At 39.2% G+C, this 17,583-nt stretch overlaps 1 protein-coding gene across 3 annotated transcripts in view; it reads right to left on the bottom strand.

The window, feature by feature from the left end:
* Positions 1-17,583, bottom strand: part of SMYD3 (SET and MYND domain containing 3) — a 422,465-nt gene that overhangs the window by 55,980 nt on the left and 348,902 nt on the right. The window lies entirely within an intron of this gene.

Raw genomic sequence — 17,583 nt, forward strand, 5'->3', positions numbered from 1 at the left:
GCTATTTTTTCCCTATTCCATCAGATTTGATAAACAGTTATATTTTCCCATCAGTTTGTCATAAAGAAGGCAAAAATGTTTAATGGCTACAGCAGTAAGTTTCCCTTTTAACCTTTGTTTCCCTAGGCAAACCATTTGGAACAAATTTATTAATGCATCTACAGACACAGTTGAGCATCTTGTGGGATTTCCAAAAGCATCTAGATACTAAATTTCCATCACTGTCAGCATTTAAACACCTTTAAAAATCTGGCCTTTAAGACACTGCAGTTCATTATCTCTCGCTCTCTCCTTATAAAAGGCCCTGCTGCTCACAAAAGGGTTTGTAAGTGCAAATTCTTTCAGGAATATTTTAAATACAGTTCTAAAAAAAACAGCCTTCAGCAGGGGTGGGGGCTTGGAGATGAACAGAGACGGTGCGTGAAAATCTATCCAAGCACGTTGTAAGCAACTGATGATCACTGGGCATCACAGGATTACCTCTGTTAAAAAGCCTGTAATCTGTATCTGTCTAGAACTGCATAATTTTCTTATTCCACTGCTCCTTATTTACCATAAATTCAGAACAGAAAATATTTATAGTGAGAATCAGCACTGACTTTCACATTTGATTTGCAGTTTTGTCTTTCTATCTGCTCCATGAAATAGCAGACCTCTGTGTATTCCTGGGATGAGTAAATGAAGATTAAATCAAGATTGGTCTCAGCTGCCCCACCATTCTGTAGAGCCTTACAAGAAGGGCAGCCTGACCCCACTGGATTTTGCATGTGTACTTCCCCTACAATCAGTTCTCTGATCAAAAAGATCACCTGGAAGTAATTGTGTTCATAGCTGAATTTGCCATCAGAAGGCATAAGGTGAATGTTAGGATAAACAAGCTTGTACTGTAGAAATTTTATCAGCACAGTTAATGTACATACCCAGCATTGTGACAGACTTCCCCTGAATCTGTTAGCTTTAATGTAACCTCTACCACTGATTTCAGAACTCAACCTATTAACCTGTAATAATTTGTCTCTAAAACATCTTTGTAGATCAAGCACTGCTCACTGATTGATCCAAAAGGTAAATCTGGCCTGTAAAATACTAATAATAATGTCTGTGAAGTTTTAGGTTTAAGGAGCTACCTGAAAAAGAAAAATTCTTTTAAGCTATCTTTTCCCACTGGCCCAAGTATAATTGTCAGTATTTCTGTAACATGCTGTAAGCCTTACAAATAAAACCTCAGAAACATGGGAATTGGGACAGATTTATAGGTGAAGAAAAAAACCAACCATACAGTTGTTACAGGCAATGACTGATGCATCATTAGGGCTCGCTTTGCACACAGTGGGACATATGGATGAATCAGGTTAAAGTGTTCATTGACACAGGATTAATCTTTCTCTTTCTTGTGCAGTCTTTTGAGTTGCTTTTCATTGTCTTCTAGCATTTCATTAACAACACAAAGCAGTGCAAGGTTGGGGCTTCCTCTAACCTTTACACCAGTGCACAGGGCTAAGTCATTACTGGCTTCATATCCAGGTAGAGAATAGGAAGTGTCTGTTGGACCAATAATCTCCCAGCCCTCTCTGGATTCATGGTCTTTATCCTTTTGTAAGAGACTTTAGGATGAAGTGAGCTGGGCAGGATGCCCAGCTCTGGGAAGGATTTAAGTCACAGGTTTCAATGAGACAATGTTCGCAAAATGTGGCATTTGGGGGATTGGCTTACATAAGAACAAGCAAAGACAAGGCTAGCTGGGCCTTTTACACCTCTACTATTCTTCATCAGATTTTCATATACCAAAGAAGTCCTGTCCTTTCCTAAACAACACTCTAGTTCAAGGCACGGAGGCTGCTACCAAACAGGCAGCCAAGCAGGGACTGCAAAATAACCAGCAGGGCTTGTCACTGAGAACACTTCCGTCTTCTGGCCTAATAAGCTTTTTCCAAGTAAATTTTTTCTCTCCCTTGGACAATACCTTGAAAGTCATGGCCATGTGATATGACTAAGCCAGCTAAAAATACAAAGCTGCCTTGGAGTTGGAATTATGGAAATAATTGAAGTGATTAATAGTTATGCCAAACTGTTTAATTTAATCTAAGAGCATGGCCGTAACAGCTATGGGAGATTTAGCTTTCCACAGAGTAACACCCATTCAAAGCATCTCTTTTCAGAACATGTTCCCAGTCAAACCTCCAGGTGTGCAGAGCTGCCAACAACAACGGCAGAAAGGCTTTTTTCATCTGTAGAAAAGGAGAACCCTAGCTGAAGAAGAGGAAGAGGCTTTTGAAAAAGAAGGAAGAGTTAGCGACTCGTGCCTAATTATTTTCCTTATTTCTAACATTGACACTAAACGTAAGAGTTTGTTCTTCAGAAAAACAAAATATTTGTGTCTTGGTCTAAAAAATAATTAGACTAGATAATCTAGTCACAAAAATGCATGACAACTTTATGATGGCTGAAACTGGCACTCTTTTCAATTCAGCTTTCACACACGGAGGCATGCTGGAGAAAAATGAGGTGTTGAAGTCTCATGGGGAAAGCAGAAAAGATGGCTGCAACACATGCTTCTCCATGGCAAGAACACAACCTCGCAATACTCTTAATAACACAGGTACAATCCATTGGAGGCAGAAGCATCACTGGATGTGCTAGCTGAACCCACAATCTAGAGCGCAAGGAAAGATAAAATTGATGCTGTGACTTCTTTTGAGCAATTATTCCAGATGGAAGATGGTTCCAGCACCTGCTTTCCACTTACTTCAAGCATGTGCAGAGGAAACTTGTTCATTAAAACGTGAGTTAACATGCAACAGCAACATTTCAACTCCATCTCTCTATGCTACCAATACCATGGCAGGTGCTACTACAGCTTTCTTGAAAAAACACACTTGGGGAACTGTCATCTTAACACTGAAGCTTTCTGGAAAACTCCATGGTCTACCTATTCCTTGGACTACCTATCCCTGACTACTTAGACCTGTACTTCAAATCCTTTAGATGGAGCAATTTCCAGTTATATTTGGTCCTTCTAGTAAAACAAGCTATAAGCTAAACTCTTCACACCTGACATCTCACATCTTGAATTTAGTTAGGGAAAATAAAAAACAAAGACTCACCCACACAATCCACTTTACTCTGCTCTGGTGAGACCTCACCTGGAGTACTGTGTGCAGGTCTGGAGCCCTCAATATAGAAAGGACATGGACCTGATGGAGCGGGTCCAGAGGAGGGCCACCAAAAATGATCAGGGGGCTGGAGCACCTCTCCTGTGAGGACAGACTGAGGGAGCTGGGGTTGTTTAGCTTGGAGAAAAGGAGGCTCCGGGGAGACCTCATAGCGGCCTTCCAGTACCTGAGGGGGGCCTACAGGAAGGCTGGAGAGGGTCTGTTTACAAAGGCCTGCAGCGACAGGACGAGGGGCAATGGTTTTAAGTTGGAGAAGGGGAGATTTAGATTGGATATTAGGAAAAAATTCTTTACCATGAGGGTGGTGGAACACTGGAACAGGTTGCCCAGGGAGGTGGTTGAGGCCCCTTCCCTTGAGATATTCAAGGTGAAGCTCGACGAGGCCCTGGGCAACCTGGTCTAGTAGGAGGTGTCCCTGCTGACTGCGGGGAGGTCGGACTAGATGACCTTTGGAGGTCCCTTCCGGCCTGGACCAATCTATGAATCTATGAATCCAACGAGACAAAATTCTACCCTTGAAATCTATTTGGCTCTTCAAAAGGGGCAAATGCAAAATATTCTGTAAAGCAAAATCTTCCTGACATAAAGAACCATTTTTCCTACTCTAAATTTCACAGTAATTTTGCTGTATAAAGGATGCAAGAACAAGATTAATTTTTTTAAATATTTGCTTGAACATCATAATTTCTATAGCTTGTAGATCAGAACAACAACATTTTTTGTTTTCCTTTCAGAATACTTGCAGCTTTTATATCCAATTATTCTCCAGACTTTTAAATTTGTAGATAGTCATTGCAATCTTTGTTTCAGGAGTCTGAGAACAAACATGATCAGCTCTTTCCAGTGCATCCTGTAAATGCTCATATAAATAGTCTGTGGTACATAATACATGACTAAATGTCAGTATTAGCTTTAAATATTATGCAGTTTTACAAAGTTTAGGTTCCATTAGTGACACTTACAAAAATGAAGATATAATCACTTATAGCAAAGCTATAACAAAAGAGAGACAAAATAAGAAAACCAGGGGATATCTGATGAGGATTATAATCTGTTTGCATAGTGACCAAATGTAAAATGTTCTGCGGTTCTGGCTTTAAGTGATAGAAAGATTTATTATAACAGCACTGTCTCCTGAAACAATTACAGATATCAACCACCACAGAAATATGCATTTACAAATGTTCACTTGCCCCATTCCTTCCTACTCCTTTGCTCCCATGTCGTTTGTAAGAATTTTTAAGATATCTCTCTCTTCTGCTATCCTAGTGTTCTGAACACATCCCATCCTTAACTGAACTCCCCTTAGAAAGGACTATAATCTTCAAAGTACAGATACATTTTTCTCTTTCCTTCCTGTTACTTCACACTACCCCTCTTCCCCTGACTACTCTTCTGTTTCTTATACTCCCTAAAAGTGCTCCCTACCTATTCAAGTGCCACCGCTTTTGCAAGCAATGTCAGCAGTCACTGTTCTTTGCTATCCCAACATTTAAAATCCTGAATGTTTAAATATTCCCCCACAGACAGCACATTCTCTGAGAGATCTCTCTGTTATCAAAACAAGCATATGTCACCCAGTCAGCGTCATTGCCCTCTCGGCCCAAATACACTCCCGTGGCCCCAGAATTGCTCACCAGTAATACACTGCACCTCCAAAAATATCCTGAACGTTGAAAAGGTTGATTAAGGGCTAGTCCTTCTTTCATACCTAGGCCACAGGATAGAAATAGGACACAGATTTTCTGTCTTCTCTACAAAGTTAATCTGTCTCCTCACAGATGGAGGTAGAAAAGCAAGCCAGAGATTTGCCACAGAGAGGAACCGTGAAGCTCTCCCCTCCTCCCTCCACAGAAGGGAGAGGTGGGGACAGGAAACTCCAAACAATAATTAACTCCTACACATCTTTTTCTTCTTCCCAGCCTTCCTCCTATAAGAAGTAGGTCCAAGGGCATCCTCATTATGTGTCTATTTCCAGTGTTCAGGTGTCCAGTCCCATATAGGCAGAAATGAGCAAAGCTTTGTAGGGGGTACTGGAGTGCCAGGCTGCCCTGAGAGGAGTAAAAAACAAGGTCTACGCTTTTCTATGATTAGTATCTTCTCTTCTAAATACACAAATGGTATACAAGAGTGCAAATACCTTAAATATCCGAGTATTTCACATAAATTGCTGACCATGGCTTACCATTTGCTTAATTTCTAAAAATTTAAGTGGCAACTTGAGATGTGCATCTCACAGAACAATTCTGATCAACTTGATGGGTTGAAATCAAAAGAGGTTTTCTTAGGCTTTGTTTGCAGAAGGTGTCAGAAGAGCTTAGACACATTTAAATTAGGGCATGACATTTTAAAACAGATCTCATACTTTAAGCTCTGAAAGCATAAACAACAATTTTCTATTTCTGATTCTATTTAAAAGTGCAGCAACTACTGAACATATGTTTCTAGTAAACCAAATAACTCATTGTTTTATATCTGGCAGCAAAAGGAAAGCATTAAATGAATAGAAGATATTGCAGATCTTCTGAAGCTTCACTTTCAGTAAGACGAAGAAAAATGTCAATAAAAAAATGTGATATGTAAGTTGCTGTACTGCAGGTAACCTGAATTTGTGACTTGAGTGCTTCAGAGCAAACAGGGTACAAGGACCTGTCGGGCAATCACAGGTGCATGCAACTACAGGTACAGCAAGAGAAAGCACACTTGAGCAGTTTACCAAAATATCTGAGGTCATCTGTTATAAAACATTTTCAGTCTTTCTCATTTCCGTAGATAATTTGTGCTCAACTTTGAAGCTGCAGTTTTGTGGTGGAACAGCAGTTTGTGATAGAAGACTGTATAGCTGAAGAATGTATACTCACTGGGAAGCACAGGCTATTGCAAAGCAACCTGTGGTACTAGAGTTTGACTCCACACTGGAACCTGGGCTGGATTTATATTTGTATATTGGATGAAGTTTAAATTCAGAATCAAAGACCCCTCATCTATTATTATAAGGGCTGTGGTTTATAGAAGCCTACAGCTTCAGCTGAGGATTTCACTCACCTTCACACTTGCAAATGTACTTTGTTAAGAACTACAAGTGTGTGAAATGATCAGTGCACAAAGCAAGGTTTAAATGTGATTTCTGAAGTTTTGAAAGCTCCTCTATCCTGTCCCATGAAAAATAATGCCAGCTCCATAAATGCCAGTTCAACAATCCTTTCCAACAAGGTTGCCCTGACCAGGAGCCGAGCTGTCAGAAGAGAAGACCTCGTGTTTGCTGTCATATGGCTCTGAAGAGCGCCAACGGGACACACGGCAATTCCAAAGCTACTCTGTCTGCAGACAAAAACAATGTTGTGTTCTGTGTGAGGCTATTGGGAGGTGGTGAACTTGGCTTCTGAACTAATTGAATTTGTAATTTTTAGTTTTGAATTCTGACAGCACAATAAGACACATTGCAGTTGGATGCCATATTGCAGCCGTGCAGTACATTGCTCAGTATTAGGCAGGCTACATTACCTCACATAATCAATACCAGCTCTTCACGGATTACTGACTCCGGTATCTGGAAGTGCATAAGAACTGCACAGGCTAGTAATAATCTAAATTGTATAGGTATTGAAAAATTTAAGTTGTTCACACCATTCACGTTTAAGTGCTCTACTTAGGCATTCAAATCAAGATGAAGGTTTCCCCAGACCCTGCATACAATTAGTGCAAAAGATCTTCACATGGCAGTATGAATAACCTTCCCTTAACTTTATCCAACTTAGATATAACATTACAGTATTTACTCAGAAATTTTAAAAGACTAAAAAGAGGCATCGAAAACAACTGTGGGAAATTTATTAAAATGAGATGCTTTTCATAAAGAGAAAATTAAGAGCAGCAAGTCCATTTTCAGAAGTAGTTCCATTTAATAAAATTAAATAGGACTAAGATGTTTATCCCAATAATACCTTAGATTTAATTAAGTCTAAAAGTATAAATTAAGAGAGGAGCAAATAGACCAACAGTTCTCAACCTCTCCAGTTGCAAGACTAATATCTGTCAGGCTCACAGCTCTACACACCAAAAACAGTAACTGCATTTTTGTCAGACTCATACTCATACTCCACTCTTACCCATTGCAATCCCACTTCAGCTATTTCTATGGTTTTTTTAGACACACACATTTTTAAACAGCCTTTTCAAAGATCACTGCATCTGTATATCGTATATTAGAGAGGCAATCTCATAAATGTTTTATATTGAAGTAAAATGACATCCCTCTTCCTACTGACTGCCCTGCCTACAGATTCAAGGGTTACATTAGTCTTCTTTGCCAGAGGAGAACACAATGTTTTCCATTTCTACTCAGGTACCCACGCTGAGATTCATCTGACCAAGTGTAGTATTTTGGGCTACCTTCTATTTGACAGAGAAAAAGAGACACTCTCAGGGTGTAATTTGTATTATCCTAAAGCAGGCTCCAAAAATACATCAGATGAATAAGAGTCAAAGTGTGCTCATTTTTCTTCATTTTATCCATAAAGGAAGTCTAGAGTAACTAACCCAGATGCCGACATTTACACTGTAGCTGTCTGAGATATGGTGAAATAAATCATAGCTGTAGATCCTCAAATCAGATGTGGAACATGTGTTCTACCTTTGCAGTGGTTGTGCATTATATTTCAACGGGTCTAATTTACCAAGCAATTCCAGTTACTCTGTATTATTTACCTGTTCTCATAAGTGTTTATTATTCTCTCAGTCTTTGTCATCTATGAATTTTACTGGTAATGATTTTGCAATTACTTCCAATTCATTCATGAAAATGCTGGGTACTGTAGAAACAGGCTTATTATGGACACACTCTGAAACTATTTGGTAAGCATTATATATAACTGATGATTACAGTGATTTAATGTTGAAGTGTGTTGTCAGAACAACCTTTAGAGTGTTGTAGTGGGTTTGCATGGCATTGTTTTGGTAGCGGGGGGGCTACAGTGGTGGCTTCTGTGAGAAGCTGCTACAAGCTTCTCCCCTGTCTGATAGAGCCAATGCCAGCCGGCTCCAAGACAGACCTGCCGCTGGCCAAGGCCGAGCCCGTCAGTGATGGTGGTACCGCTTCTGGGATAACATACTTAAGAAGGGGAAAACAAGTTGCTGTGCAGGGGGTTAATGGTGGAGCAGATATCCACCTGCAGCCTGTGGAGGACCTCCCACCCACAGCAAGTGGGTATCTGCCAGAGCGGCCTCCCAAAGGAGGCTGTGGCTCTAAGGAAAGCCCATGACGGAGCAGGCTCCTGGCAGGACCTGTGGACCCATGCAGAGAGAAGCCCACACTGGAGCAGGTTTGCTGGCAGGACTTGTGACCCTGTGGGGGACTCACTCTGGAGCAGGCTGCTCCTTAAGATTGCACCCTGTGAAAAGGACCCACGCTGGAGCAGTTTGTGAAGAACTGCTGCCTGTGGGAGGGACTCATGTTGGAGAAGTTTGTGGAACACTGTCTCCTGTGGGAGGAACCCCACGCTGGAGCAGGGGAAGAGTGTGAGAAGTCCTCCCCCTGAGGAGGAAGAAGTGGCAGAAACCTGTGATAAACTAACTGCAATCCCCGTCCCTCGTCCCCCTGCGCCGCTGAAGGGGAGGAGGTAGAGAAATCAGGAATGAAGTTAAGCCCAGGAAGACGGGAGGGGTGGGGGGAATGCATGTTAAGATTTAGTTTTTATTGTCTCATTATCCTACTCTGATTTTGATTGGTAATAAATTAATTTCCCAAAGTTGAGTCTGTTTTGCCTGTGATGGTAGTTGCTGAGGGATCTCCCTGTCCTTATCTCGACCCATGAGCCTTTCATATATTTTTTCTCCCCTGTCCAGTTGAGGAGGGGAGTGATAAAGCAGATTTGGTTGGCACCTGGTGTCCAACCAGGGTCAACTCACCACAAGTGTATATATATTTAGAACGCATATGTATAAATTCCTGTAATAAGACAAAAGACACCAAAAAAGCTCAAAGCTTTCATCAGTCTTGAACACCACAGCCCAACTGAATTTCTAAAAAGACCAATAATGCTCAGAGATAAAGTGTTATTATTAAAGCTTTTGTGTTTTACATGCACTCTTTGTGATAAAAACCTAAGCAAATAACATTACAGACAGTATTTCCTCTCAGCAGCATAAAAAGCAGCATACAAGAATGCCAGGCAATTTAGCAAGAAAGCAAGATAGTATCTAAAGAGAGCTGTCAAAATATAAACAATACACAGGGCTAATACACAGCTAATCTTCACCATAGCATTTTGCCTGGACCTGGGGACTCTTCAAATGAAAGGCACGTGCATTTAACACATTCTGAAGTCATTACAGTTAAGTGTTGGTCATTCTGGTCGCTCAACAAAGCATTTCCCATATTTATTTGTAAATTAGATACCTTAAATACTACTCCTTCTGGTGAAAAAGGAGTCATAATTACACTAGGGCTATCATAGTTCTTTTCATTGCCTTTTCTCTGTACTGTTTTACAAAATCCTAGTGCTGCACACAGCTCAAATCCCTGGGGATGACTGGAACTTTGCAGGCCCAAAACCCCAGTGCCTACTCCCAGCCGAGACGACGGAAGTTGCGGTTTATTCCATGAGCAAGAGGACTGAGTTTTGTGTCTGTAACAGCACTGCCTTTATAAACGTCCTGATTTTAGGCGTTTAGAGATGACTGCAAAATTCCTATCCAAGCTGCACAGGTTACAAACCAAAATAAAAATTGATTGGAACATGGGAAGAGATATAAATTGAAGTTCCCTATTTATCAACTCATAAAAGCCAGAGGATGGGAGGAAAAGCAAAGGAAACTATTTACAGCATAGCATCAGAGAAATAGGGAGAAATATGCCAGACCACCCAAAATTTCTTGGCATGTTTGTAATTCCATCACCATCTCCAGCATCAGTCAAAAAAAACCCTGTGGGTAATTGGTTACCTGAGGAAGGATACTGTTCAGCCTAATCCCTAGCAATTGTGAGGCTGGTATTGCAGGTTGTCTTAGACATTACTCATTTTTTAAGGCAATCTCTAGTTCTATCTTATCAAACAAACTGACAGCTATAAGGCAAATCTGCTTTATTCCTTAATTCTGCAACCTGTGGAGACACAGAGTGCCACTGAGGACATTTAGTGGCTGAAAAGAGATATGTAGGTCCGAAATCCTCAGAATACTTAGGTATTCACAATCCATAATCCAATCCACATTAATCAGTGCATTGAAAAATGTACTTAAGTTTATATGCATGCATAAATCCCATTAAAGTTAATAATTATGTGAATGACTAAACACTTCACTAAGTAGAGGTGTAGGTATTTGTGTATCAAAGTTCAATTTATGCTTCAGGGATTTGAAGAATTTGTGCCCATTGAATTATTGGTTCTAACTGAAGATATACTGACATGAAGTTAGATATTTATTTTGAATACTAATATAAAAACTATTTAATATCTAAATGCATGATATATCACATGATAATATGGTATCTATACTAGTTATGTTTTGTAATGTATACTGCAATGTAAAATACCAATATTTACTGCAGTATATGTTTTCTGAATGAATGGGTATGAAATACAGGGAGTTTATGGTTTTGAAAAGCACATGAAACATGGTTAAGATCGCACACAGTTGATCAATCTACTCCATACCTTAAAATATTTGACAGATACCAAGTGAAAGTGGCAATTCCTAGAGTGCTGATAAAAATTGACTGCCTAACTCACTAGCACGTTGCTTGAATATTCAGTGTCAATGCCCAAATCCACACTGACCAGTCTCCAAGTTTTTTGAAGTCATGAATAAAAAAAGGTTGAATTAATTTTGTTCAACTGCAGCTCTTCAGAGAGCACAGCATGTGGAGTTTCCTCCTCTAGAATTTTGCCAACAAATTTGATCGTCCCCTAGCTGCATATTAGTTTCATATAACCAAAGGAGCAGTATGCAAATACCTTTAAAAGATTTTGTACAGTGTTTTAGTCATTTCAAGAACTTCTACTTTGGAGAATTATTATTGACTATCGTCTAACTAACACCAACTTAAACTAGTAGAGGTTCTTCCAGTCTTTACAGGAAGCAGCTAGAAACACTCCATAAGGCAAATGAGTGCTTGAAACAAACTGTTTCCAGTACTTTTCTAGTACTCTATTATTCTGATTCAATAATATGGACATTTTAGTCACTGTCAGAAAAAACAGGAAAATGTCCACAACCCAGAGAGAGAAAAGGACATTCTCTAAAATGTAATAATGTCACGGAAACTATTATAAGGCCTTTAAATATTTCTCAGGGCCTTCATCTGCTGTTTGAATAGCTATCACACAGCTGGTTCCTGCTGACTGTCGTTACAAGTTTTTAGGTGACTCAGCAATCAATGGTGATTGGCCAAGGTGACTCAAAGCAAGGAGAGGCAGACTAGATCACAAAACGTGTACTGAAAGTTAGACCTCCTGACTCACGTGTAAGCAACTGTTTATGGGACCTGCTGGAACAACATAATCTAGTGATGCATAATTTATATTGGATTTCCAATTTTCCAAAACAGTTCATGGTACTAGTAATGTATCTCTCTGTCTCCTGGTAAGTACTCTCCACTAAGTGCTTCACTCATCGCTTATAAACACTGTTTTCCTAAAATATTTTTCCTAATCAGATGGATGAACATCACCCCTCTAAAAAGCATGCTATCTCAACCCCTCCTTTTTAAAATTTCTTTTGCAGCTGAGGGTTTGGGGTAGGGGAGAACCAGCTCACTTTGCATGGATTCCTACCTTCATTAACCACATACAACGTACTAGTGAAAACTTCACAGCATCTTTCTCCCCTATACCAAATGTCTATAGATTCAAACTACGGTATTATTAGGCAGTAGCTAGAATCTTATCAAAAGCTTTCAAAGCTCAGGACTCATTTTGTGCATGGAAATGATGCAAACTTAACATAAGGGTGTACACCATAAATATTTTGAGAGTAAAATTTAGTTGTCTAGATCTTGTCAAAGAAAGTGCAGAAACTCTAGTTTATATCCAGCACTTGTCAGCACTGACTAAGGCAAAGTTTCATGCCTTATCTTTTCTAAGGCAATATGATGCAGCAACATATTTTTCTTAATGACTGTGGTCAGGTAAATCTTTGGGTAGAGTTGGGATACACTGTTTTACCAAGCTCCCCAATTCAAATCACTGTTTGCAGTGTAATCAACGGCTTTCATACAATTCACCGGGCAGTCTTGTGGAAAATAGCAGGACATCCTGCAATGGGTCAACAAATTACACAGTCCTCTGCTGTAACTCGCATGGCTACAGTAAATTCAGCCTTGTCAAGCCTGCTGCCTTTTACACAACAGAAAGTTCCTATTCATGGCTAAAAATAAAGCTCACAAATGCAAAATTTGTAACTACAGCTTTAATTACTGCATTATTGTGTTATTAAATTATTGGCACATTGCTTACCATAGCAATTTTTCAATCCAAAGCATTCAGTCTGCAGTTTTACAGTCTCAAAAGTTATAGACTTCCTTGCTATTCAGATGAGCTCATTCTGGCTTGAATAGACTTCAGAGAATATTATTTAAGGACTGGAACTGATTTAGGCACTGAAGAGCCTGAAAAATCAGGCTCTTTCTTACGCTTTGATGCTTCCTAAAAATTCAGCCAGAGCCCCAAACTTTGAAGAATTACACTGTCAAAAAGAAATTTGAATGAAGTCATGATACCTGATGACCTTGCTAGAGGGTCCTAAATCAATCAATAAATCAATCTTTGAAAAATAAAATTAAAAATAACATTTGGCTTGTGAAGTGTCTAAAAGTTTAGAGGCAGATGACAGAAATGCTATCTTCATTTAAATAAGAAGAGTAGAGTGAAAGATGCACTTCCACAATGTGGCATGGGAAACAACAACATCTTTGTAGTAAGTTTCATACTGAGATATTCTAAAGAATAATACATCTTTTTAATGTTATTTATATACCGGGCATTTCTGTATCTATTTTATAGAGGGAAATATGAAACAGGGCAGTACATTATTTACCAAAAAACACAAAAAAATAGCAGCAAAAGACAACAGCCACCAAAATGTACTCTGTGTATAATATATTGCTCACTAAAAAGGTACAATATCTTCAAAATTGTCCGTCTGTTCCATACATGTACCCATACACATATGCATACAATATATGCATATATAATATAGCTTTTCCTTTTAAGATCTCTTTTTTTTGCAGTGTAGAACATGTCCACTTCACCACATAAAGTAATTGCAGTGAAATGGATCACAGAATACACCTGCAAGTAGACAGGTTAAGGAGATTGTTTAGTTCATAGATTTAACAATGGGACAGACTACCATATTAAAATCTGGATTACTAGATGAAATTTTTTTCCAGACTTTTTCTTAACCCATTCTTAACCCATATAAAGCAAAATGATGATCAGGGCCCACTGTGCACAAGTCTGTTTTACAAAACCACTCATTGTTCCTTTCATTGGAATTATCAGAAAACTGGGACAATAGACAAAGCAATGAAGCTAATACTTTGTTTTATCAAGCATAATAACAGTAATAACTAGCTCTAATGACCATCCCAAGGAAGCTGGATGTCTGGAAAGGGGGAACACTGATAGCTGGGCACTTAAATATATCCACTAGAGCCTGACACAGTGATGAGAGCAGATTCCCTTCCCTTGGCAAAAACGTGTCTCTGCTTAAAATCTGCCAAAAGATATAAATTTCTTCTTATAAGGCTGGGTCAGAAAGGAATGAGATTCTGCTCCCCTCAGATGAGCAGAAGGCCGGGCTCCCAGGAGAGTGCCACACTCTAACTCCTGCATCAGCTTGAAATACAAAATTGTTGGACCAAATTGATGCAGACTTCCCTATTAAGGATCCCCTGAACAAGAAAGGAGTCTGCATACAGCTCTCAACTCCTGTCTGTTTATAAGAACAGCAGTATCTTTTCTGTGACCTTTGACAACCCAAGTGAGCTCCAGCTGACTGCTGCCAAGTTGTGACCAGAGCATACTGAGGCAGTCCCGAAGGAACTGGGAGAGGTAAATTGTCATGGAAAACTGATCACAGTCCATTTGTCATCGTCTGACACTGGCTGTGGGACTGCCCTTTGATGGAAAAATATTACAGTGTTGAAAGATGGAAGAAGCCTCAGAAGTCATGTAAGAAATGCTAAGAAGCTGAAGAGATGACGCCTTTGTTAATGAACAAGAGAGCCCAGAAATTAGAATTGGTTGCCTTGGTTTTCAGTGTCATTTTTGGCACTAGAAAAAAAAAAAACGGCCTCTGTCCTTGGCTGTTTGGAAATACATCCCAAGAGGGTAAGATCCTCTGAAAGGGAACAGAAGAGTGTTAGACTGACTGTTGCATTTCAGGAACATATCCAGGCTTTATGTCACTACCAAATGTCTTGCCACAAGGAAGGAGATGTTAATCAGCCAACTACCTATGGAAAGAATTAGCATTGTGTCCCAGTGGGCTGCTAATTACTGCCACTGGCTTTTGTACACAGTGGTTATGCTAACGTTGGGCTGAAAGGGTAGGTGGGTGAATTATGATTGAGCTCTGGCCTGACTTCCCTCTGTAGTTTGCTTCAAAGGCAGTTCTAGTGGCAAAACAGTAAAAAGAAGATGAGGAACGAAGAGACAATTTCTAAAATAAACTATTGCAAACCCTATCTTTTGATAGGAAATGGAGTAAACCAGCATTTTGTAGAACAAAGTCCTGATCCTTTTTTTTTTTCCTTAACACACCCTTAGTACCTCAGTACTTAGCAAGTACCTTAGAATCATGACTACAGATACAGATGCTCCTACTTTACTCTTTGCTTTGATCAAGAAACTTTATGTTCAGTTAGCTGTATGAATAGGCTTGTTTTCAACAATGATATTTAAACCTTGCTTCTCAGGCTTTATCATTTGAATTAATTTGGAGATCTCACCTTTCATATCATTCTTGTAAAACTTAGTGAGAATTTAAACGGCTGAAAATAAATAAATATTGGGGAAACTGGGACACAAACTTCTGGAACTTGACAATTCAGCAATCTAAAAAGGCGCTTCTTAGCATGCAATTTTGTATTTCCTGTGTCCTAAATATACGTTCCCTGAGGGAGGGATGATATTTTTGTACTAACACCAGTACACTGATCATAAATGAAGCCTTTACATGCTAATTCAAAACAACAGTCCATAATAATATTCTTCATGTATTAATGCCTCTGTGATTTAAGCACATATTCTTCAATGGGATTCAACCTCCATGAGGCAAGTCAACCACAGATATATGCTCTAGCAACAAATTTCATCAACTGACATAGAAGACCATTTACATTTGATGAAATTCCTAAACTACAACTGTGTTGTTTCCTAGGATAGGAATAGAACGTCAAAACTTCTAGTAGGAAGTTTTCAGGAACTTAGTCACTTTTTTTATAAAAGAGCTGGTAGATATATGGAAATGCAATACCAGCTAAAGAATTGCAGGTGACATTTTTATGTAGATGGCTTGGCTGCTGTTCAGAGGACCTAATTTTGAGAGTCCTTGAGTTGGAAACTGGACTTACGATGTTCTCTACCAAAACTCAGGTTGCAATATAAATAAGTACTAAGCAAAGCAATAAACTGATTAAAGGAATAACGTACTTACTGGCATTATGTTATTATTAGCTTTGGCAACTATCAAATACTGGCCAAATATAAAAATGATTCAGATTCAAACCCATTGCTCTTGACCTTGTAATAAATAAAAGCCTTCCAAAAACCAAGATAGACTAAAATATTAAATCCTGGCTCCAAAGGAGAAAGACGACTAATAACAAAGTGATTCTATAAGCACAATTCTCCCTGAAATCCTTGGCTGAAAATGTAGAATGTGAACAATACCCTGGCTCATGACTGTGGAAAAAACTGTTCTCCATTTAAAATGTTTGTCATCAATGTAATCCCATCTTTAATTACAACTAATGTAAGGGGCTTTTATGTGCTGGAATGGTAACACATTGCCAGGAGTTCAGCTTTTAGGAAGGCACACATTTCCTAATTAGAGTGGAGATTGATCTTAAAATGGAGCAAATAATAATGTATAAAGCTGTCAGAGATACAATGAACTGAAGACATTACAGTAGCAATAACAGAGTACTGACACCCAAGAAATATTCTATGAGTGACTTTTAGAAAGACATGGTATTTTTCCTCTTCTACTTCCTGATTATTTTTTTTTTTCAACTTGGGCCAAAATCAATTAAAAATATTGGTTAGATTTGTAGCTTCTGCTATTGAATTTGGCAGTAACTGTATTTCCAAAAGGTGCACCTTAATCTTTTCTTAACCAGTTGACATTGATGTGTTAGCACTTGCTACTCTTCCCTTGTCAAATCAGCAGCCAAGCTGCTTGACCAGCTGCTAAGAGAGACTGGTAAGCATTATGGTATGACCTCTTAGAATCAAAATGCAGCTGACATTGAGGCCCAGGCACCGAAAATTATTTGAGATCCAAAGGTCCAGCTAGTTGCTACTGTCTGCCTCCACATTTTCTCCTCCTTGATGACAGGTATGCACCTGGATTATTCCATGGCTGTGCAGAGATTCACTTTGAAGTCCTTTCATCAGCAATGACCAGTGAGGAACGTTTGCTCCCATGATATGCAATGCAATTGTGACTGCACAGGCATGGACCTCTCCATTTGGTCTAGGGCTGTGTCTGTTCACACTGAGCATGCCAGTGTGCATCAGCTGAAGTTGATGCTCAACTTCAACCACTTCAACAAGGTCCCAGTGGTTGGGCTGCAGCATAAATGTACCTGAAAATCTGGACTTTGCCGTATTACAGTCTCAGATCTAGACAATTGTGCAAGTGAATTGTATATGCTTAGGCAGGGGTTAGGGAAGATTCTTATGCTGTATGAACTTGCTGCATCTAGCTAAAAAGACCAAGTGACTGTGAATTTTAAAGTCATTGCTGGTGTTGGAGTGAATTTTGCTGTTTTATACATTTGTGACATAAAATACTACAGTAAACAAGAAATAAAGAATATTTCTTAATAGATAAGTTGTCTCTTAAATCATAGGTCATCAGAGACCTGAAATATTAGAAAAAGCCCACACAGAATCATGTAATCTAGAATGGCAGAAGAGCACTTTGACACATTACTCTTGTTTGTATGCATAGCTAAACCATGTGATTCTAGTATGATGTAACTACTACCTAAGTTTAATCAATTTTAGCAAATGTAACAGTGAAGAAGCAGTGACACTGGCTGTAAGATATATTTGGCTACAGCCAGACACAAATGCTTGAAGTGATCCGCATAATCAGCTTTTACTGACAATCTGGATGCTAAGTGTGCTGAAACATACATACTTGCAACTGCACTCTGCTACCCGTGTCAGCCAGCACA

The sequence above is a fragment of the Numenius arquata genome, chromosome 2, assembly GCF_964106895.1.
Source record: "Numenius arquata chromosome 2, bNumArq3.hap1.1, whole genome shotgun sequence".
NCBI classification, from domain to species: domain Eukaryota; kingdom Metazoa; phylum Chordata; class Aves; order Charadriiformes; family Scolopacidae; genus Numenius; species Numenius arquata.